At 34.8% G+C, this 25632-nt stretch overlaps 1 long non-coding RNA gene across 2 annotated transcripts; it reads right to left on the reverse strand.

Annotated features, from left to right (window-relative positions):
• Nucleotides 1–10907: 10907 nt before the first annotated feature.
• LOC113346317 lies at nt 10908–12556 on the reverse strand. Of its 2 annotated transcripts, none has more exons than XR_003358482.1 (3): nt 12424–12556; nt 11867–11952; nt 10908–10963 (listed from the first exon to the last, which is right to left on the reverse strand). It is a non-coding gene; the product is annotated as an uncharacterized LOC113346317 (long non-coding RNA). The 2 variants fall into 2 exon arrangements; XR_003358481.1 differs by having other exon boundaries at nt 10915–10963; nt 11867–11967.
• Between the last annotated feature and the right edge of the window lie 13076 nt (nt 12557–25632).

Genomic DNA, 25632 nt, shown 5'->3' on the forward strand with positions numbered 1-25632 from the left:
ATGCTGTTTACGTCCGTGAACCTGTGACTGTCCCATACTTGTTCAAAAGTTATCTCTATTATGTCGGTATGAAAGTATTGATAAAAGATAGAATGAACTTTTGACAAATAAAATCTAAAGCCTTTTATGTCATTATGCAAATATTGATGGAAGAAATGGTGCACTTTTGTTTACAAGGATTAAGTCTACTATACATTGTGCAAATAGTGAGGAAAAATATAATGAGTCCTAGTGTATTCCGCAGTATTGGTCGATCTCCGATCCACATTTTTTGTGCATATACTGTATTGCTGCGTAAGTCCTCTTATGTCGAGCATGACCAATTGAATTGATAATTTTGTGGTTGATTCAATTGAGATTTTTGGATTCAAATCCATGTTTTCATGTGATTTGGTTATGTCCAAAGAAAGCCTTCTTTTCTTGTAAAAGCAAGGTCGCCTTTGTTTTTCTTTCGGGAATGAAATTTTATGGGGGAGAGTTATTTTTGAACTTGTGCTTTATTGCCAAATCTTTGTGGGGAGTGCAGTTGTGGAATATTATAGAGGTTATCTTGTATGTTTATAAACTCCTTGATGAATGCATTTAGCTTCGGCTTTATGATTACATCTAAATAAGTTGGTATGTTATTCTCTTTTGGTCATGAAGTATCTCTATGAAAATTTCATGAGGATCCCACTAGTTTTCGTACCTTTGCCAATTTATATTGACAAAAAGGGGGAGAACTAATGTGTAGTTTTATAATACAAATACATATGGTTTATGGATCATTATGCAAGGGGGAGTGGTTTTCATGTCGAGATGAAGTATTGACTAAGGGGGAGTGATACATATCACCATAGTATTGTTGTCAAAGTTGTGATACAATTGAACTTTGATGTTGTGTAATAATACTATGACACTGTATAACAATGATCGAGAGCATTTTTTTCTCATTGTTATCGCTACTGATCTTCAAAAACTATGATGCTGAGTTGAACATGTTTAGATTTATGGAGTATTTGGAAGTGACGAATATTTCAAGTCGTGTTGAAGATGCCAAGGAGATCAATCATTTAGATGAGAAGCTACAAAGTTTTATTTATTTTGTAATCCATATGTATTGATAGTTTTGTCACTAAAATTGACAAAGAGGGATATTGTTAGAGCACTGCTCGGTCGAACTCGCATGCGTTGCTATCTCAAGCATGTTTGTCAATGTTAGTTATCAAAACTATAAGTCTTGATTTCTAGCCTATTTATAGATGTCTCGGACTAGGACATAGATTGTGTAGTTGAGCTTAGACTTCACGGCGTTCATCATTTGAAGACGAAGAACTACTAAGGGGAGCTTGTGGAACTTCATCGACAAAAGGTATGTGGAGACTGAAACTCATCTACCACTTGGAAAGTCTATTTCTACTCTATCTCCTATATTGAGACATAAGTCATATTACGATATAGTTTTCTATATACACATTTGAGATTTCGAGATGAGTTTATCTCGCTTACATATTTCTCGAAATATGTATTGGCAAGCTTTCGCTTCGACCAAGTTCCTCTTATATCATGTGAAAATTTCCGAGTAACATCTTACATGGTTTGTGTGATACAATCATTTGGTGTAGTCTTGGAATGTTTCGTTATGATTATTTAAATATCTTGAAAATTGCTTTGATGTTAATAATGTGTGAAAACGACTATTATCACCCTCTAAGAAAGTTTCAATTATTGAAATAAATAGTTTAGAATCATGTAACCATTTTTGGATATAAACATAGTGTGTTATCACATTTGTGTATAAGTCCAAAACCGGGAACCTGATGTATGCGTACCCGTACGCGTACTGGTGATTGTTGGATGTCTGGGAAAGTATGCGCACTAGTACGCATACTGGCGGAAGTCTCACGTCCGTGAAAATCTGCTGGACTTTGGAATGTAAATCGGTATGCGCACCCATACGCGTACTGGCGTAACCAAACTCGGTCCAGCTACTTAAGTATGCGTACCCGTTTGCATACTTGAGTTGGTTACTTTCTAAAATCGGTTGTGACATGAACTTAAACATTTATAAAATAAAGGATGCAATCTTTGCAAACCGTGGATATAATGTTCATGTATTGATTCAAGTGAATCAAACCGATTTTGCTTCAATTGTGTTCTTGTATACTTCTATGAGAATATAACAATTGAACGGCTCTTTAACTAGTTTCATTTGTGTCATTTGAACTAGTTATGGTTAAGATGAATAAGGTTGATATGAGAGTAATCATATGGCTAACTTCGGTTAAATATTGTCGAGCCAACATGGTGTACATGTTTTGGTACGGTTACATAAACCTAAATAAGGGTACATTTCATTTGTGTGTAACGGTTGAATTTGTTCGATCTAACGGTTGAATTTTCCCCACATTCTTCGAGAATCAGAAAGATCCTTTTCGAGTTTGAATTTGTTCGTTTGGACAAGCTAATTTCGATCTAACGGTTGAAAGATACTAGCTTGTTTGAATCAGGTTTTTCATCTAATGGTGAATATTGAATTCTTTGTTACCAAGGTAACTGGATTGCAAACCCTAATTTGAAAATTATATAAAGGAGAACTCTAGAAACTGGGAAACCTAATCCCCACACCTCGTGTGTGTTACTAGTTTCATAAACTAGAGTCGATTCTCCTTTAACTTTAGGTTTCTTCGAGACCCTGTAGGTTAACGACTTCAAAGACTTCATTGGGATTGTGAAGCCATATCCAACTATTTTCTTCGTAGTTGCGTTTTCTAATTTTTCCCGATTCCATCGTTTGAGTACTATCTTCTCTAAGATTTTCTCGAGATTTAATCTCTGATAGGCAAGATAAAAGTAATAACAAACACCTTCATCTCATCGTTTGTGATTCCATAATATATAATTTCGCCATCATACGATTTAGATTATTGTGAGGTGATTGATAATACTAGGCTGTTCTTCGGGAATATAAGTCTGGGTTATCAATTGTTTCCTGTTCACCTTGATTTATCAAAAGACGGAACAAAAAATCTTGGGTGTTTCTGTGGAAGAAAGATTTATTCAATATATATACTTTTCTCTGTGAGACAGATTTGTTTATCAAGTCTTCGACTTTGGGTCGTAGAAAAACTTGGTTATGGGTGAGATCAGCTAAGGGAATCAAGTGCGTAGTATCCTGCTGGGATTAGAGGCGTAAGGAACGCAACTGTACCTTGAATCAGTGTGAGATTTATTAGGGTTCAACTATAGTCCAGTCCGAAGTTCTTTGATAGTAGGCTAGTATCTGTAGCGGCTTAATACAGTGTGGTGTTCAGACTGGACTAGGTCCGGGGTTTTTCTGCATTTGCGGTTTTCCTTGTTAACAAAATTTCGGTGTTTGTGTTATTTTTTTCCGCATTATATTTTGTTATATAATTGAAATATAACAGGTTGTGCGTTAAGATCAATCAATTGGATAATCCAACCTTTGGTTGTTGATTTAAATTGATTGACACTTGAACATTGATCTTTCGTACCGTTCAAGTTACTCCTCTTATATTCAATCGGGCTCGCAGATTTATATTTGTTGATTGCAGATTGAATTAAGAGTTAGAGATACAAACTCTTTGATATACTTTTCTCTAGATTGAGTCTGACTGTCTAGTTGATTCTCTAGAAAGTATATTGGAGTAAGTCCTCTCAGATTGCCAAACGAATTGTTGGGTGTGGTTGTTAGACCCCCGCATTTTCAAAAAGTACTGGGCGGGTCATGAAGCGCGCGGTCGAAGATTACCCGTTGGCGGTTTTAGAAAATCCGCGCTGACGTATTCAGCCCGCTTGCGGTCTAAGTAAATCCGCCAATGGTTATTTCTCCACAGTAAAAAAATAATCATATTTTTACTACTTTAAAATGCCACTAACTTCAAACACTCCATTGTCACCAAAATTCACTCATCTTGAGTTTTATCTACTAATCTCTTTTAACTTTTATTATAATGTTTTGAATTGCTTAAGTGAAATGTCTCAAAAAGCTATTGCACTTTTTTGTGGTGCAAAACTTGAAGATGTTGTTTCTAAGATATGTGGTAGTTTTAAAAAGATTGAAAATAGTAAAAGGGAAGTACACGTTTTAGAAGTTAATCCAAGCAAATGTTCCACTGAAAGGCAAAAAAAAAAAAAAAAACTCCAGTTTTGAAAGTTAACAATCGAAAATTCAAAAACAAAGGAGAAACGTTTCACGAGCACGTTGAACGGAAGATACGTCAAATGAAGATAATTAGGAGGTCAAATATTGTACTATATTTTTTTATTGAAGTTATTATTAAAGTTCTAATTATTGTGTAAGTTTATATTTTGTAAAAGAAATGGCAGTATGATGTATCGTTATACATTACAGTAATATTAATTAATGAAAATATTTAGACCTTAAATTAGACTTCCATTTTATATTAGACCTTAATTTGATGCTTATTACATTTATACTTACATATATAATAGCTTGATTTCATAAAAACAACAACAAACTGTGTCGAATCCCGCGACATTAGCCTTATAGAGTTCGTAACGTTCAAAATGCTTAAACTCTCTTCTGTTTTCTTCAACAAACTGGGCTTGAGCCATGGTTTTCTGGAAAACTATATAAACAACAAGTTATTTAATATACGATTTTAATTAAACTATGATGCAGTTGCTCAATGAGGACAAAGGTATAAATACTCACAAGTTCTTCGTTGGACAATCCATAATTATCACAAGTCCTTTGATAAATCCTACCAACATGGGCTAGAACTTAATTCCGTTAAATCAAAAAGCCACACAAATCATAAGGGCCACACCATATGAGATAGAATATTAAGGTTGATAAAAACTGAAATCAGACATCTCATAAAACTGAATAATCACATAGAAAAAATATAAGCATCCATACACAGGCTATGTAATCAGAAATTATCTCATGAAACAAAAATTATTCATCAAAATAATATTCATAGTTTTATTCAAAATAGACCTTAAAAATATCGAAATAAATCAATACATTGATGTCTATTTTCTGGATCAAATCTATGAACAGTTTTTCTCAAAGATCATCTTAAATATCCTCAAATTTCTCGGGATCTTCACCTACAACATCACGACTGATTTCCCGAATTTTACATGCAGTACCTTGATTATGTTCACAGGCCAAAGCATTAACCTTTCGATTAATATTCGGAGCATACTCCCTATAAGTGATTCCAAGTTTAAACAGTTTTCTTTGGTATGGATAACAGTTTTTAGTAATGTTGTCTGTTTATCATGAGTTTCTAAAAGGACTTGACGAATATTGAGAATATCAATATTAGCATCCATACAGCTTTGGACAAGAATATTGAGATGTTACATCATCATTCTCTTTTCCTTTATCCTCACCACCAGATTTCTTGAAGGAATCAACAATATTAACAGTTTCAATGGAAACCATTTCACTCAAGGCTTTCACAATCTTAGCTTGAGATCTGGTTTGAGGATACATTTCTTAGTATAATTTATCAAAAGATAAGCAAATATACCAGAGTATTTCAATACATACCAAACATAGGTATCAACATTAAATAAATAATTTTGACCAAATTCAAATATAATTTCACATATTATGTGTTTCCAAATCCTAAAGATATTTTTGATAAGAATTAATATTTAAAATCATGTATCTAAAAATACATCAGACCAGAAAACTCATCTTGTTTACACAAGTTTTTGTAAGACAACTTTTATACACATAAAGAACTATTAAATATCTTCAAGTAGTTTGTGTATTCTCTCTATGTTAAACAAGAGATATTTACAGGATACCAGATGCCCAGATACTTGTGCTTCCTTACATCAAAAGACTAGGCATTGTAAGGATGCACTTTACAACATTGTTAAGTGTTGGGTGAGAGGAATTTTCCTCACCAAGTACCATTGGAAAAGCGTTTTGATTATCGTTGTGGGATTGAGATTTACTCTAAATAGAGTTGTTGTCTACATAATGATAATTATTAGAGATTTTATCGATAGTGTTTTTCTGAATCTGCTCAGAAGAAATTCCTTCTTTTAGTTTTTCATGAGTTTGATCAGACAAATTTTCCCACAATGAGATCTTTGATTCAAGATCCTTTTTTTGTATGCACAAGATGTTGTGACTTAACATACATTGAGTCTCAAGAGAACTTACATGAAGTAATTTCTATTTGAGTTCATCATGATGACTTTTTTTGAGACTGCTGATCTCCTTTTGTATACTATTATTTCCCAAGAATACCTTGATAAATTCTGCCAAATTACTATTAGAGGTCATTTGAGATTGTAATAGTTATTGGAATAGTTCAAAATTTGTTTGCAAAGTACAAAACAACTTTACAACATCATCCAAGCAAGTGATGGAAGTATTACATATCTTTGGAAGTCTATTGATCTTTATGAAGAAACCTTACAAGATAGTCATATCTTCCATCGTTGATCGAGGTATTTGGATGACATTCTCCTCAAAAGAAACAAAGCTCTTTGTATGATGATTGTTTCTGGTTCCAAAACAGATTCCGGTATAGGAAATTGTACCTCTATTTTTGGATATACCCTTCTTTTGTCATGAGAAGTTCCTTTCAGGGATTTATCAGAGAGATGCTCAGGACCTGATTTCAACTTAGAACCAATATTTGACCGGATACTTTTAACTTGTTTAGAGACAATATTCACCAAATCTTGATTACGCTAATTGAGTCATTTATAAGTTCAACTTTACTTTTCTTATTTCGACTCATGTCCTATAGGTTGGATCACATCAAACACAGATTGTTATATCTTTTCGTGTTATCTGGCTCTGTTATCAATTGAAAAGACGAGGGTACCCAAATACACCACAATCTTTTATTTATCAACCTATAAGTCTTGTATCGAATGTGATCGTCTATGGAGAGATTCGAGACAATACAACAAATTTGGTTCATACTTCGTGTGATCGTATATGAATACGAGATCGAGACAATACAACAACAAGGTCACTTGTGCGATTGACTATGGATACAAGATCGAGACGATACGAAAACAAAGTGTACACTTGATAATAGGTTCAGTAATAACCGAAACTCTATAAGATCAATATCAAGTGTTACAAAACTAATGTACGTGTATAATTTACTTAATTATAATAACAATTATAATACGGAAAACAAAGTAAATAACACAACAATATTTTGTTAACGAGGAAACCGCAAATGCATAAAAACCCCGGGACCTAGTCCAGTTCTGAATACTCACAGAATTACGCCGTTATAAAAATCTAATACCAACTTCGTATAGTTGGGACCAAGCAGACTACCACTAGCTACTTAGTATTGTCAGTATCCTTGCGCCTTCGACTTCTGGAATCACGCACGTGAATAGCAAGTCCTTTGGATCGTATTCCAAACAACAAAGGAAGAATATGTTTGGTAACCACTCTAATCAATCTTGATAGAAGATATGTGAGTTGTTGACAAGGGATTTTATGTTTAATATAATAAACTCCTTTGTCTGGTTAGATCAATCTGTCCAATAACTACCGAAATAGTCAAGTTTAAATTTGCAATCAATCGATACAGATCTCAAATAGAAATTAAAGAATGGTTATCTCATGCAACTAATAAATCGGATATATCAAAGATAAACTGATTCTATTTGGATCCCAGCCGATCAAGGTTTGTGTACTAAAAAACCATAAGATACGAAAACTAATAAGAATTCTTCTTCATCTTCAAATCTTCTATTGCCTTCAAATACCTACACAACAACACTTGAATCCTCTTCTGATCGATCACACACAGAGCGGAGTCTGTTAACTATGATTATCACAAGATGTGTTTAGATCTAACAACAGTTTTAAAGATCCCGTCGTTACTTTGATCTAGTATGAGTGAATCTTATATCAGAATAGAAGATTCTCAAGAATAAACAAACTAGGTGCAATCAAAGTTTCAACAACCGTTGGTCAATCAAATCAAATCAAAAACTAATAACACTGCAATTATCTAGTGTCCCACCAACGGTAATCGTAGAGCTTCTTGATCCCACAGAAGTCTTTACGAGCGGTCGTAAGAGATTTCACCTAATTAGGATACTTTCCTCTCTGAATAGATGGATCCACCAGAAACAACACGAAATGAAGTTTTCCTGGCTTTTAGAATAGTTTGCTAAAAATGAAAACTTAGGCATTTATATACCAAGGATGTTTGGACACCAAGGAATTTCCAAAACCGGAAATATACTTAAAATATGGAATGAATGCCCAAATTTGGTTTTCATATTTCAATAAATGCAATCCAATATGTTTTTAGATCTGTTTTATTTGGTGTTCATTCGAAAGAATAATTCTGTTTTTATCCATAGCAATGAAAGTTTTGTTGTGTGTTTATTTGAAAGAATGGACTCTATTTTATATAGGTTTTATTAGGTGTTCATTTGAGAGAATGAACTTTGTTTTCATATAGGTTTTATTAGGTGTTCATTTGAAGCATTGAACTTGGTTTTAGTTGATTTCGTTTTATTAGGTGTTAATTCGAAAGAATGAACTCTGCATTTTTGTTCACAACAATGGAATTTTTGTTGTGTTCATTTGAAAGAATGAACTCCATTTTCATATAGGTTTTATTAGTTTCGAACGAACTCTTATTTATTTTTTAAATAAAAAGTTTGTGTTATGCAGTTATGTACTGTAAAGTTAAGATTTCATTGAATGTAATGAAGTTCATAAAATATAATGAAGTGCAGAGTTTTCGTGAAACAAATATAACTGAAATCTACAAAAAGCATGATAGTTCATCAAACAAAATGAATTGCTACAAAAAAATAAGTAGGAAATTAACACGAACGAATATTTTTGTCCATTTTATATTTTTAAATAATTATGGACCAAACGGGAAAAGCGTTTTCCCACTGGACCAAATAGTCATGAGACCACCTAAAAAAGGACCAAACGAGAATTTCCCCCAAAAAAAAACATATTCTTATTTTTCTCCCTTTTCTTTTTGGCTAACATGAATTTTCCTCAGAAACTTGTATCCAATAAGACCCAATGGTGACAATTAATACCATTAGTTAAAAGGAATAGTAAAAATAAATTTGACAAAACAAAATTTAATTATTTTTTAATGTAATTTTATTTTTATTTAATAATACTACATTACACAACAGAGCTTTTAGTTGGCAGCCGAGCAACAAGATAGGCACCAACTCCTTTTTGAATAGCAACACCCAATCTATGAAAAATAAAACTACCTAGGCCACTACCAGCATCGTTACTAACTAAGCAGTTCTTTAGACGCTTGAAAAACAAACAAAATCTTCACTAAGCTCTCCTAAAGTAGTGGAAGCTAAAACACCTAATCCATAACCATGTGAATCACATTCATTCAAGTATTTAGTAAACTTGCGCGAAATTTCCTTCGAAATAGCCTGGCCTGGGACGAAGGAACGAACTCCGTCACCAGTGAAAGGTGAAACACCTGTAACATCCATACACACGTCTTGTCCATTTTTCCAGTTGAGCACAAGGATATCCGCCGGGCGTAAATCCTTGTTATTATCTGACGACAAAAAAATGTATTTTAAGTAAAATCTTGAACTGGTAAGGAAAATTTGTTGGTTGGTCCTGGGCCCATATAGTTATTTATAGTAGGGTCCAACCGGAATTTTCTTTTATCTGGAGGTCCAAAATTAATTGAAAACATTGAAATGACCATAATACCCTCTACTACCAAACGCGTGTGTGTGTACACCCTTATTATATTGAGTACATATCTGCTGCACTGCTTACAAATTTGAGTACACATAGCTTATATACTTATAAATTCGAGTACATATCTTCTGCACTGTTAACTATCAAAATCAACGGCAAGAAGCTTCACTCTCTTAACTGTTTTTTCGTCCAAGTTTTACAAACCCAATCTTTGAATATTCGACCAATGTTTCCATGTTTATCTCAAGTTCTAAATCAAGCTTTTGCCTTTGCCAGACAAACCTTGTGCACAGCCTCGAGCCAAGTCTAGCAGCTACACAATACTTGGCCAGAACTGTTGCCCTCTTCACTGATTACTCGCCTCAAACTCTTGTCGAAAGTCTGGTCGAACCCTTGTACAACCAATGTAACCATGGCTAATAACTGCAAAAGACTTACTTGGATTTGTGAATACTGGTTGCACAATCCCTTGTCTGCATTTTTAACATCTCCTACATCTGACATACTAAGCTGGTCGCAGCTGATCTTGAAACTGTGAAGAAATGCTCTTTCCGGCCTTTCTACAAACAACCTGTGTGCAGTTTGCTTATATACAATTCTGAGCTTGATGTTGAATCCTAAGCTCTTTCAATCTCCTTCCCTGCGACAATAATTAAATTACACAAGCATCCACATTTCTAATTCATTCAAAAATCAGAAACATTCATCATCACTTATCATCATAACGGCAGCAACTTGTCTTCTCTTCACTGCCTTCTCTTGGCAGCAAAACGACTTCAAAATCAAACCAAACTCTCCAAAATTGAATACCCAATCTTTATTTCCTTCTCAGCTTCGAGATCCCAGTCCTGATCTCCCTTGATCTTCATTCCAATCAATGACAGACAACAACTCTTTCCCAACTGGTTTCTCGGTATTAATCTCTCACTCTGTCGTGTTGTTCTGAGCTTCTGTATCACGCCTTTCCTCCTTAAACACGGCCACAAGAACCGTGACTATCTGCTGGTCGACTTTGTTGGACAACGGTGAACTCTTGGCAGCAGCTCTTCGTATTTTGGTTGTAGACTGAGATGAAATGAGCGGAACTGGTCGAGTGTATTAGGACCTAGCTTTGTTGTTGCTGCATATAATACTGGCCCTTATCACAGCAGGTGGCTACCCCGATTAATAAGTGCGACTGCCTTGGCTTCAAATCCATTAGCACCTAGCGTAACCAAAATGATGAATTATGCCTCTTCTCCTCTTATTTCATGTAACATGACTCCAAAATGCCTGCAAAATAAAACAAGCGTAATATACAAAATACAAGAGAAATAACTAAGAAAAGCATAAAAAATTGACATTCAAAAGATATATTTAAGGCACTTATCACCCATTACCAATGAAAACTCTTAAGACATGTAGGCGTTTAGCAAACCATACCAACTAACGAAGAGTAATAATCCTGCAAAATGTTTTCCAGTCTATAAATGATGTACTTAATTTCTTGACAGTACATCTGCACTCAATTTATTCGGTCCTTTCTTTTTCGAAGGCAACAAATAACTATTTCTTGACATTACTTATACACCCAATTTATTGACAGTATACCTACACTCAGTTCATGTTTTACATCTACACTTGAATAAACTCAATTCATACTGTATAATCCAAAAAAAAAAATCGTTCTCGAACCGATACATAAACTGCTTAATAAGCCAATTCCATTACCAACCCAAAAAGATCATATAACCAATGGATAATGCTAAGAAACAAAATTCTTCCTTTCACACCATGACAGTGATTGCGTTACAAAACACAACTAATTCTATCTAAACCTATGTGTAATGCTAAGAAAGGCAAGTCTTCGTTTCACAACTATCAGTACATATTGGATGCACTCATATTTTCAGTGGATTTTAAACATAATAACACGGATTTAATGTTAAGAAAAATATGTACAGGATCCTATCAATGTCCCCATAATGAACAATACTTCACTTAGTCCAACTTGGGTAATTATAGAGTGAATATACTTAAAAATTGAAACTAAAATCGTTATGGGTTGTCCAACGGATAGACGACGGTGCTGGTATACTAAGAGAAAAAGGTATAGCAAGGAGATAAACTGTTTATTAGTTGTTGTTTTTTTGGTATTCCTCTATGCGAAAAAAGAAACTTAAGCAAGAGTCTTACGTAGTTGTGTTGATAAGGTGTACCAATCTCTGCTTGTAAGAATGACTTTATGCAACCATATCAACTAGCACGTCTTGTTGAGCCCCCTGCTAAGTGACCAACTGAGATGATCAAAAAATGTATGAAAACTCCAAGAGGATTACTTGGTTATGCTTAGTGCAGAATAATAGTTATGGAGAAAAAAACCAGCAGCTACTGTAATGTTCAATGAAGTGTAGACTATTATTTTTACAGAGTGCAACATTTATACACTGATTTCTCGTCAGTGTAGCGTATATAAACTGAATTTTCAGCAGTGCAGCATATACGCACTGCCAAATTATACCAAATGAAGCTGCAAAAACCTTCTACAATACTTATCTGGGAATAATACAGTACATTCATTATGGACTCCATCAAACTCACTAAAAATGCATGAGAATGCAATACATGCATTACACACTCTCATCAAAACACACTAAAAATGCATGAGAATGCAGTACATACATTATGCACACCCATTAAAACACACTTCATACTAAACAAGATTACATAAACAAGAATATCGAAACACTTACATGTTTGCATTATATCGTCCCAAGAACTTCACCGGAGTTTGATCCTTCAGAGAAAGGACGCAACCATCAGGAAATTCAGGAAATCCCATTATACGCCACGGCCACCACGATCCATTCCTACGCCTAACCCGAACTAAACTACCAACAGAGAAATCGTTCTTCTTCGACCTATATCCACTAGACGGATTCAAAAACTAAAAATCAATTGCATATCAAAACAAGTAATGAATATAAAAAAAGCAAAACAATTCTTTTTCAGTATCCATATATGCACTGCTGGATTCTTTTGCAGCACTACATATATAGCATACTGATATAAACAGTACATCATATATGCACTGTTGGATCACACCCAAAATCAACTGAAAATAGAATCAACTATAAAAGAATAATCAGAATAAAAAACTTAAGAGCTACCTACCTGAATTATGTTAGTCTCTAGATCAGAATAAGAACAGAGCATGAATCCAACGACAAAGGCCTGCACCAAATTAAAAGAAAGACATATACCAATGCTGATTTATTAGATTATCAAACTGATACTTATTTTTTTTTACACAAATCACACACATATACACAAAATTTAGATGTTACACATTTTATAGACATACAACGACCGTATTATATTCAGTACATCACATATGTACTCCTGATTATGAAATTAAAACAACAAGAAAAAGTATGATTTTAACTGGGAAAAAAAATAATCTACCAAAAACGGAAAATTATCTCAAATTGACAATCCACCCAATCAAAATAATATCAATTACAAAAACAGATTCATAAACAAGAAAAATTCAAAACAAAGAGATGGATTTTACACATCTTAAACATATACAACAATTATAATACCATCAGTACGACATATATGTACTACTGGATCCTGCAACCACGGATCTACAATCAGACATCAACAACTCAGATCTATACAACCAATCTTTAGCTAAAATCACCGAGAAAGGAAATGAGATTACAGATCTAAAAACTAATTGTGAATCGAGTTAGGAATACAAAGTGAATTTAGTGCTATTAGGGTTTTTGAAACCATAGATTTTTCTGTAAATTCTTATCCAAACTGATAAATCAAGGATTACGACCGAATTAAACAATCAAAATATATGAAACTTATCTTGTTGGTTAGATTTTATTGATGATTCATTCAATAAAACTCGTCGGTGATGCTTTCAAATGGAGTTTCTTCGATCTTCAACGCAGAGCTGGAGTCGTGGAAAGAGAAAATGAAAATAAAAATGAAAATCTCTGTGACTGATTTAGTCTTATCGTTATTATGTATGAAGGGTAATCCAGACATTTATCGAAAATATTTTCCTAGTTTCGCACGTGTACAGGACCAAGTGATAAAAAATTGGGTCCATTTTTCTTCTTTCTTTTAATTATGGACCTCTGGTTATTGGGCTTTAGTGGGTGGACCTGCCACTAACTAAGAACATTATAATAGGATCTATAGGTAATTCCTACAACTGGTAATGCCAATTTTATGGAAATTCGGAGCATATGATAGGATTGTGGACAAACCTTAGCCTACCCTTATGACCTGACTTAAACCACACAGGCATTGCACACGTATGAGAGATTAAAATATTCTTTCACATATTGAATACAACCTTTTAAGACTTTTTTTTACTAAAAAAGGGCATATAGATTAAAAACAACTCACCACTAAGAAAGTGATAGAGTTTGAAAGAAATACAAAAACAAACTCATTACATTTGAATTTGTAAAGCAAAAGAAACCAAAATACATAACCAACAGAAGTCTGAAAACAAATATCACCAAAAACAAAAGAGGCAAAGCCTTATCTCATGACTGCATCCCAACTACGAAATACAGTATTTATCGAATAGCCATGAAAAATATCAGTTCCCATGCACCAATTAAGGATCAAAGACTTCACAATGTTTTTAATTAAATCCAAAGTCTTGTGTTTTCCATTAAAATGTCTTGCATTTCTTTCAATCCATAATACCCGTCAGATAGCAAAAGCCAAATTCTCGTACTTATAGAGAGACCATTACATTTCTTCTTACTCCATTCCGAAATAGTATTTCTAGCTAAATTATGAAACACCCACTGCACATTGTAAAAGCTCCAAAAATAATGCCAAATTGACCTTGCGGTGTCACAATGAAGGAAGGTGTGTTGGTTTGATTCAGAGGCTTTTTTGCATATGAGACAACCATTTATCATAATTATGTTTCTGTAAAAGTCCATGATAGGAGCATCCTCGTATCAAAGAGTCCAAATGAAAAATATTACCTTTTGAAGATTCTTGGGTTCCAAATACATTTGTAAGGGAACATGATAACCACATCCTCTTCCAAAGATTTGTACCATTCTTCCACAGAGAATCCTTTACCTCGTGTGTGCCAAATTCTTTGATTACTCCCACTGTTAATGTTAACTGCTGGAAGTAAATTGAGGAGATGAGCAATCTATTCAACTTTATCATCTTTTAGCAATCTATTAGACGTTAATGGCTAACATATCATAAAAAATAAAATCTTTTTTCTTGCTGATTTTGAAAAGAGAGGGATGCAAAAATTTTAGAGCTTGGCCATTCAACCAAATATCCTCCAAAAGAAGCATTTATTCCTACTATTCACTTGTATTGTAGAATTCTGCTCCCCACAAGCACTACTCTTCATCCGATAATTTTTCTTCTATTGGTTTACCATTAGAATTAGGGTGAAAATCTTTAAAATTGCCGCCAAAGTGTTTTATAATCTTCCTCCATAATGCATTTTTCCTCATTCACATATCGCCAAATCCACTTAACATGTAAATCCTTGTTCATTAACCTCAATTTTTTTTTTTTGACTCCAACTCCTTTTTTTTTAAAGCATATTTATCCCAACCCACCCAACTTCTCTCCAAGAATCTGAAACAAAGACAAATAGCATATTGGAAGACTAGCAAATACTTGATCAACATCAACCTACCTCATTTTTGAAAGATACCTCCTCTGTTATGTATTCAACATTTTCTGAAAATTATGCAGAATAGTCTACCATACGCCAATAGCTTTGGATTTACTTCCCAAAGAAATGCCTAAGTACTTCACAGGAAAAATAGTTAAAGAATGATGGGTGCCGTAGGCTCAACAAATTAATAATCTTATTTCAACACAATTAACTGGTAATATAATGGAAGTAAGGATCGTTCCTACGAAGAGAAGTGAGTTTTAGTTGTCAAAGTGTCACAACGGGGGTTTTTGTTTTAGAATTTGAATAAAGTAAATAAAACAGATAAAGTCGGATTGTAATCAATAAAGAGAGGTATGATTGAGGAATCCTTCTTCGTTAATAAACCGTCAATGAGTTATTATAATTTCCTACTCGTCGTTAATCATAGATTATCACCAACTGTGGAATAACAGCTAGCTGAGTGTTGTTCCCTAAATTCCTTTTATCACTGAGTACGGAAGCTCTCCAATACCAAATTATATTCGTCTAAACCACCTAGTAGTATCTCACTCAAGGTGTAATTTGGTCGAATGCTTTATCTTCTGTGAATTTATAGGTTGATCCTAGTAGTTAGACTCTTAGCTCAAGGTCCACTTTCTAGTGTTTTTTATACACACAGTCGCTCCACATGATCCCTCTGTAAGGTCTTGTGTTCTCTACTTGTGTAAAGGTTATTCGACGATTACTTATCTCCTAACTCAATACTAGCAATAGATAATCTATCAATCAATCATAAATATTCGAGATAGTATAAACAAACGATAATCATATGAAGAACTTCAAAGTAGATTAATATAATAACTCAAATCTTGTTTACAACTTAGAATTCATCTTCAATCAATAAGTGTTTAGATACTCATGGATGTAGAAACATCCATGATACATATGAGAAAAGTAAAGAGATAACGTTACGATTAAGAATCGCTCCGTTTGATGTTTCTTCTCTCCAAGCCTTACAATTTCGTGACCTCTTGATGTGATATCATTTCACATAACCTAATAACTTTTTATAGGTTTACATTGCTTGGCCTTCACGTATTTAATTCGGTTCAAAAACCCGACCCGAAAACACCAAATAAGGGTCCTAACCGTGAGTTTTGGCTTTCCATGGTACTTAAGTATGCGTACCCGTACGCATACTACAAAATCCAGCAGAAATTTTCGGAATTAAAGTATGCGTACCCGTTTGCGTACTTTACTGTCTTCGGTATTCGATAAAAACTCGTTTTGGCCACAACTCCTTCGTCCGAACTCGGAATGACCTCTTTTTTTTTGCATTATTTTTGTCTTTCAATTCTATTCAAGATGATGATGATGAGAAATCCTTAATTTGAATGAGTTAATATCGTTCTTTGGCATGTCTCTTGATTTTGAGCATCTTTGCTCCTTTTCATCGCACTTCTTCAACTTCTCTTGGACTTGGGCACTTGGATACTTGGAATACGTATCTTCCTAGCTCTTTTCAGCACTTTGAAGCTCCTTTTTGGATGATTCACCTAATAGAGGCAAATAAAAGAAAACAAGAGTAATAACACGAAAATATGCAAGAATAATAGCTAAAACAAGTATGGAATGGACACTAAAATCATATGAATTATGCACTTATCAAAGAACAACCAAAAATGACAACACCTTCGGCAACATTTGATAGCATCTCCAACTGCAACTAAAGCATTCTATTTGAAACTAAACCAATAGATTAACCCAAAAGCCAATAAAATGTTTTTTTTAGATTTTGAACTTGAACCACATCATCATCTAAAAACACTACCAAATCAACAACACATTGCAGATGATTTATAGCACTAGCATGAGCTGCGGGCTTAAAATCTGCAATCAACTGAGTAGAAACAACTTTCTTTATCATTACAGAGAGCACCTCCACCATGAAAATAAACAGAAAAGGAGACATTGGATTTCCTTGCTTTATTCCCTTACCACTTCTGAATAAAGTTAAGTCAGTATCATTAATAGTCACTGCAAATCTTTTTGATAAACACCACTTTATCCAGTTCCTCTAAACAAAACCAAAACCAAATCTACCAAGAGCGTAATCTTGATAAACCCAACTGATTTTATCAAAAGCTTTTTTCCAAGTCCACCCTCACCACTTGTCCGAGAGACTTGTCTCTTTTCCTTAAGTTTATTAATTCTAAAGAAATGAGTACAGAGTATACCATCACTAATTTGTCTACCATCTACAAAGTTCCCTTGGAATTCAGATTCCCTCAATGAGACTAATTGGTCTAAAGTCACGCATAATACAAGCTCCATCACATATAGGATTAGCACAATGTTTGTGCAGTTAAGCCTCCAGCCTAACTTACCAGATGTCTGAAACTCCTTCATCATATCCATCAAATCACTTTTCGTAATCTCTTATACAGCTTTGAAGAACTCCATGGTGTAGCCATATGGACCACGAGGTTTTTTAGTACCAAAACTCCAAATCACTTGTTTCGCTTCCTATTCTTCAATAGGCTTTTCAAGCAATGATATTGTCTTGCACACTGATAATTGGTAGTTGTAGGTTATCAAAGGATGGATGGTCTTGCAGGCACATTCTCAGTGAGTTAATGCGCATAGAATTTTTTTGCTTCTTCATTAATGAGTTCTTTTTATCATGGCTCATCTCTCCATCAATCAACAATGAGTTTATAGAGTTTATCTTCTGGTCATAAAAAGCACTCTTGTGGAAAATTTTGGAATTTGTTTCACCATCTGCCAACCACTGTCCTTTTGATCCGGAGAACCACTTTCTAGCCAGGTTTAGTGAAGCCTTCTTGTGCTTAATTTTAGTAGCTTCTCTGTCAGCAAAATCCTCTTCATTAAGAAAGTTTATCTCTCCCAAACTGTCATAAACATCAATGAGCTTCTCCAAATTATCAACCTCAGCTTAAAACCTTATTTAGAACTATTGTTTTCCAACATAAGTACCAAAGCTTCAAATATGAAGATAAATCGTGGGTTTGCTGCATTCATCCTTAGCAGAAGAACACATAGAACTGAAAAATAATGTGTTTCCAGAAGCACGATTATCACATGAACCAGTTGTCTAACTAGAATAAAACAGGGAGGTTGTGCTAAGAGATGTATATACAGCAACAAAGATGAGGTATGAAGGCACTGCGCATTCTTTTACACCAATATACAACTTTGGATGCCAAAGAATGCAACAATGGCTTGCAAATATAGTCAATATGTTCTTGATTTCTTTTTTACTCTTACTCGACTTTAAGTGTCTATTATTAGGAGTGGAACATACAATGTACCAGGAACTCCCGGTAAGCACCAGTGGCTGCTGTCCTGCACAGATGCAGCTCGTTCTCGATCAATCTTATAATATACTGTAACTGAAGGGTGACCATCCTTTCTGATTTTCTGTAGTCTATCAGCCTGCTTCTGTTCATATATGTTTACAGGAGTTTTCATTTGTTGCAACATGTTCCCTTCAATTACCATCTTCTTTATGTACTAAGCTAAATTAGATGCCCCGAAAGGTTGGCTTGGTTTCTTTGTGGCAATGACTGCCTGAGTTCCATTGTCCACCCTTGAAATGGGAAACTGAATACCCTCTGAAGATAACCTGAGTTCTCTTAGTATCAAAGTACTAACAGCTCATTTTCCCCAAGTACTGAGCTCTATCTTGAATGCTTCCAGTTCCGTCTCTTACCCGTTTCCCTTGTACACACCACATTTCTTCTTATAAGAACTAGCACTATTGTCCTCCTCTGCAAGTACTGAGCTCTATCTTGAATGCTTCCATTACCTCTATCTTTCCATCTCTTACCCGTTTCCGTTATACATACCACATTTCTTCTTATACCTTCATTAGAAGAACTTAGCACTATTGTCTTCCTCTGCAACTAAATTCCCCGTTAAACTTTCCTCAACGGGGCTTCCTTAATAATTAACATTCAGTTCACGGGATTTGTTTCCTCATCCCAAAATCAGAATACCTGAATCCCATCCTCCGAAATAAGTATTGAAGATCCTACTCCTGTACTAAACCTTAAGAATACCTCTGCTTTCATTGAAAACCAATGAGACAGTTCTTCCGAAATGGAAATTTCATTAAATCCATTGTCCTAAATGAAGATTGTATAACTCTCTTTGCAGATAGAAACCACTCATAAGTAGTCCATTATTGCATCCTTGAAATCTCATCAATCTCTATATACAAGATGGACAGACAAGGTGGCATTGTACGATGCTGCAGAGTAGACTTTTTAGTTGCCTCTTTCTTTTGTTCAAATGAATAATAATAAAACAGCATCAAATCTATGAACCAGATACATCGGCCATGTTAGAAGAAATAAACTAGAATAGAAATGAGGACCTCGCATTTTAACTCATGATTCATGAAATGTATCTAAATTTTTAAAACAAAAACCCAACAATTTCTTTCATTTAAAAATATATCATCAATCAATAATAATATTACATCCATGTTTTATAATGGTAATGTAACAAGAAGCAGGCCAATATTTTACTGGACGCAGCCAATCAATGTCTGAATAACATCGTTTCTCTAATTCTCTCAGTCTATCTCCTCAAATGTTGAGATATTTTACAGAAACCCTAAGAAAACAAGCAATTGAATCCCTCACCGCAATAATCAAATAATACACCTTATCTCAGAAACCCATTTCTTTCCAGCCAGAAAATTTCTTTCAATTATAGAAAAATAATTGGAAGATAAATATGAAAAATCCAGAATTGAGATTAGGAAAGAATTTAGGTGTTATCTATGTGCAGTTATTAGTGTTTCGATGAATCTCAAACCGTCGAATCTTGGCGCAAGTTGATCCTTTTCTAACGAAGAAGAAGAAGATGATTTCCCTGAAGATTCATCTTTTGATGGAGAAGAACAACCCTAAATGAAATCAAAACAGAAGAGCAAACAGAACAGGAAAATTAAGAAACTTCTGTAAACAGGTATTAAACAACATTGATTCATACATTAAAAATCTAATCTTGGAAGAGAAGAAAATTACTAAACGAGCGATCTTTGAAACTAAATTTCAGAAACGGTTTAGTTTTACAAGGCAAATACAGGAATACCAAAACAGAATCAAATTAATCCGAAGGAAAAAAAAAAGATCTTGAAAGAAAACCCAAATATTAACAACGTGAAACAGAGAATGAAATCCTGTTACCTTATTAGAGGAAGGGTAAGCGGAAACATCCCAATCACCGGAAATAGAATAAACCATAGCAGACGAAGCAGCCATGATTGAAGCAACAAGGCTACTACTAGATCCTTTCATTATAGCTGATGATAATAGCAGAAAATTTACAGAGCAGAGAAAAAGCTGGATTTCCGAAATAATTGAAAGAAACCAGACGAATTAGACGTCGGATCTCAATCAACCCGTTTCTTGCTTCCTTCCTTCTTCTCTGTATTTTGTTCTTTCTTTTGCTTTACCTTCATTTGTTCCAACCTCTTCCTATGATTTATACCCGACCCTAAAAATAAAAAAGCATATTTAATTTAGAAAATTATTTTTTTATTTTAATAAATTAATTAGACTGATCAAATTAGCGTAAGCAGATTCGCGTGACAACTCGGTAACAAGAAATCAAAATTCGTACCAGCATTAGTTAAATCAGACTGATCAGTCAGACACCGAAAGTATACCAGACACGTGTACAGAGGGAGGTTGTGGTTTTCATTAAGATTGATTCTTGTGTTAGGTGGAAGACGATGTAGGGTTTATACACGTGTGCTCTGTTGTACTGAATAACAATTAGCTGCATTGATTACGGGGTTTGCTACTTTGCTTCGTAGATGTGAAAGCTCGATGCCGTCGAAGTTAACATCGTAAGCCGTGTAACTTTTTTAAAGGAGAGTGATAGGCAGTGACTTTCTAGAGTCTGTCTAGACTTATGCAGATTCCCACCCCCAAGGAGAGTGATAGGCAGTGACTCGAATAAAAAGAGGAGAGGGAAAGTGGGCGCAGATTCCCACCCCCAAGGCGTAAAACTCTACGGTTTTCTCACCTACTGCATAGACAAACGAAATCCAAGTTGGTCCTTGTTTCTCACCGATAGGTATGCATGGATCAGCGAGCCTCCTAGCTTTTGTCGGAGGCTAAGCTAATCGTCCTTTTCTTTTTTCAGTTCGTGGCATAGATTTTGGCCCACTGAGTCTGAGTCTCTCCCTTCGGAAAAGATATTAATACGTCGTTTAATTGGGACCCAAAAAACAATTAGGGTCCTGGCCAATTTATGCACACACCCAAAATTATAGAAGGGGTTCCAAAAGGTGGTGAAAATATTATTATGCCCTTCTCTAATAACTAAACTAAACAATCTTATTAACCTTTAACCCATAGCCCCCAATTTCATTCTTATCTAAGCAAAAAACTTTTCTTCTCCTCCCCTATTCCTCTCTGCTCTCTTCTCCTCTATTTTTTCTTTTTTCTTTTAAACATGGCAAGATTAATTTTTATTACAAAAATGGCTCCAATCAGAAAGTATGTGAACTATAACCCCCTAATCTAATTTGGATTTGCGTTTGATTTGATTTTTCGATCGAAAAATTAGGTTTTCAACTGCAAAATTGCAGTTTCAGGTGTAGGGTCGTCATAGTCGAAGTCCGTATTCCTTAATGATTTTTCATCTGTATTTTGATATTATGAAATCAACTACAAAATTGCAGTTTCAGTTCTAGGGTCGTCATAGTCGAAGTCCTTATTCCTTAACGATATTTCATCTGCATGTTGGTATTATGAAAAATCGTTAATGTTTATGCTGAGGGAGATAACGACCTTAGGTTGGAGAGGAGGATGTTTTAAGTACCCGATGACGATTCTTGTTGACGACTTATTTTATTGCTAAACGACTCTATATTATACAAAACTACCTCTCTGTCCAAAATAATGAAAGGTCGTTAGTTTTAATATATAAACCATTAACGATTTCTTATGACGACCAATTTTTAGAATCCAACGACTCTGTATTTAAAATAACTTGTTACTGTCCAAATAATCAGAAGGGTCGTTATCGATAAGCAGTAGAGTCGTCATTATGTATTTGAGAATCGTCATGGTCTAATTTGGAGTCGTCATTTGTGTTGAAGGGTCGTTTGTGATGATGGTCATGATGGTAATGGTGGTTCTGGTCGAGGTGGTGGTAAGGAGGATTTGGGGATTGAGGAGGAGAAGGAGAAGGATGAACGTAATGATGATGATGAGGAGGATGATGGAAATGGTGGTGGTAGTGATGATAAGGATGATGATGATGGTGGTAATGATGATGGTGATAAGGAGGATGAAGAGGATGATTCTACCATTTTTAAGCTTGTGGTGAGTATTTATTTTTTTAATTGTAATTTTCATCGTCATCTACATACAAATATAAGTTTGTTAATGTGAATTTGTATTTGAATGCAAATAGAGGGAACAAATGAATCTTTTTGCCAAGGCATTGTGTTTCTCGCCCGACAAAGGGGAAGTGTTTGATCCTGACAAACAACGTCGGTACGCTAATTACTGCAGACACGTTGAAAATCCCAATGCAAAGAAAATGTTTGCTGAGCTGGCTAAGGAAGGTAAGAGGACCAGGAAAATACGTAGCCAACTAGGAGAAGAACGTGCTGAACATGGACAAGGTAGCCATCATCCTCTTGATGAACAAGACAGTAGCGAAGATGGTGGTTCCCCAGAGGGCAGTGCAACTCAGGGTCCTTCTAATAGAAGATGGAAAGTTAGCCGATCAGGGAGGTACTGGGGGTTACTGTCGAAATGAACTTATGTTTTATGTTACTTTTGACTTGAACTTATGTTTCTTAACTTTTCTTAGATGCAACTATTTTGTGTATTGATACTAGGGGTTTGGTTTGGATGGTTTGTTGAAACTATTTTGTTTTTGTTGAAACTATTTTGCTTTCCTAAGATTTTAGAACGTTGTGTAGAAGTTCTTTCTTTAAATGTTGGCTAGAATGAATAAGGACTCTGAAGCTGATAGGGTTATATATTGTGGCAGTTTAAGGATCGTCAACTTTATATATAGCAGAATAACGACTCCTTCATAGTCGTAAATGTTATGGATGTCGGGAATGACGACTCTAAGCTATCTATGAAATGGTTGGTTAGTGTCGTTATTGAATATGATTACACAGATGACGACCCTAAGGGTTACATTTACAGAGAGTTTTTGGTTTTAGAGTCGTCTTGGTATAAAACAAAGTAACGACGCTAAGTGACCTAGCTAGATAGATGGAGTCGTCAATGTTTATCACACCACCCTAACGATTTTTCATACCCTGGAAAAGTTGCAGGTTTGACTCGTCATTGGTAGTGTCAATAAAGTGACAACATAGGAGAGTTGTTTAGGTATACACACACACACACACACACACACCCGACTATGACGACCCTTACACTGAGTTGTTCCATGGTGTGGATGATTCGACCACTTGGAGCAACAAACAGACAAATCGAAGAGTATAAGAAGTTTACCTGATTGTTTTGAGCTTCGGGTTCTTCATTTTGAGGGTTAGTTCCTTCATTTGCACCATTATTCAAAGTTTCCTCTACTAACATCTCTTCATCAATTAATCTTACCATCATCACAATCATGTTTGTTATTTGAACCTTCACCAACATCATTTCCTCCACTTGAATCACTCATTTCTAAAAACCCTAAGTCCCCCCCCCCCTAAATTTAACTCTTAAATATGATTTTAACTTAAACAAACTAATTAACTTAATTTAACTAATCATTTAGGGGTAGTTGGGTAGTTTAGCCATTTCAAAAAAAATGGGATAAGGGATGACCCGTATTTGCTATTTCATGACCCTTTTTGTCCTGTAGTGCAGGGCCCCTAATTGTTTTTAGAGGGCCCCAATTAAACGAGGATATAATACCATGCAATCCAAGACCAAGTGAATGTGGAGCCGTTCGTATCAAGGAGCTTCACAACCAAAGACATATCGCTTGTAAACGAAGACAGAAATTGCTTTTCTATGCACTGCACTTCGACCGTGAAGCAAAAAAAGTGTTAGGCCAAGCATTATGGGAGGGGCTATCCCTTTCCTATCCCTTAAATGTGGGGAAGGGATATGGATCATAAGGCGGCCTCGTTACGTTATGTTTTCATCCTTCCCTACACTGCACGGAAACTTAATTTTCATGTGAATAGTGCCAAACAGAAACTTAATTTTTCTATATTTTGAGTTTCCGTTTTTTTCCCCAAATTTTTTTCTTTGATTTTAGATAATTATAATTTACATATTAAGCTCTAAAAAATCAAGGTGATACTCTTGAGTTACAAAAACTCAAGTCATATGTTGGGATCTATACAAACTCCATTTCCAATAAAAATGATACAAAAACCCCTTATTTTCAATAAATTTATATTAAATCGTTTTCATTATTAAAAATCCATAACTGCCCTCCCATACCACATTTCTCCTTTATTTGTATCGTGTTTCCTCCCCTCCCTCTGAAATCAATAACACCTCCTCCTAATACTCCTGCACCACCACCAAAACGAGTCGATCATTTCCTGATACTCCACCAACACCGTCACCTTTTTTTTCTTCCCCCACCGCCACCAGCACATCGTTTCCCTTTTTCATTTTAGTTGTTGTGTAGAACCTAGGGTTTGAAATTGTTTGAAATAGAAGATTAAAAAGTTGATATTGGATGACGATGTGATGATCGTCAGTGAAACAATAACAATTCGACGGATTATTAATCAGGATACCTGTAAGTAATAATTCCTGCGAAAATTCATCATTGTTGTGATTGAATATCTTCATCCCCAAATCTCAATTTTCGTTAATTTTAATTTTAATTTTAATTGTCGTCTTGTTAGGTTTAACTTTTCTCGATCTTTCATTTTAAGTTAGATTTTCAGTATTATTCGATTAGTTGTTTTGAGAAATCATATTGACTAATCGGGTATTGAGAAATCTTGTGAAAATTAGTTATTTAATTTGTGTCTGGTTTTATTCATTTTTACTTTGTTGGTTTCATCATTTTTTTTTGTGAAACCTTTTTTCCTGTTGGTCTGTTTTTTTCCTGGTTTTGTTGTAACATTTTTTTTTCCTGTTAGTTTCATCGTATTTTATGATAAAGCCTTTTTTTCATGCTCTTTTTGTGTTCATGTTGCAGAAATTTATCCTTTAGCTTTATGCTATCCGTTGTATATCACGTTGAAATGAGAAGATTCGTATAATTATGTTGAATATTACTTTACGGTGAAGTTCTACCG

The sequence above is a fragment of the Papaver somniferum genome, unplaced genomic scaffold (genome assembly GCF_003573695.1).
Source record: "Papaver somniferum cultivar HN1 unplaced genomic scaffold, ASM357369v1 unplaced-scaffold_99, whole genome shotgun sequence".
NCBI classification, from domain to species: Eukaryota; Viridiplantae; Streptophyta; class Magnoliopsida; order Ranunculales; family Papaveraceae; genus Papaver; species Papaver somniferum.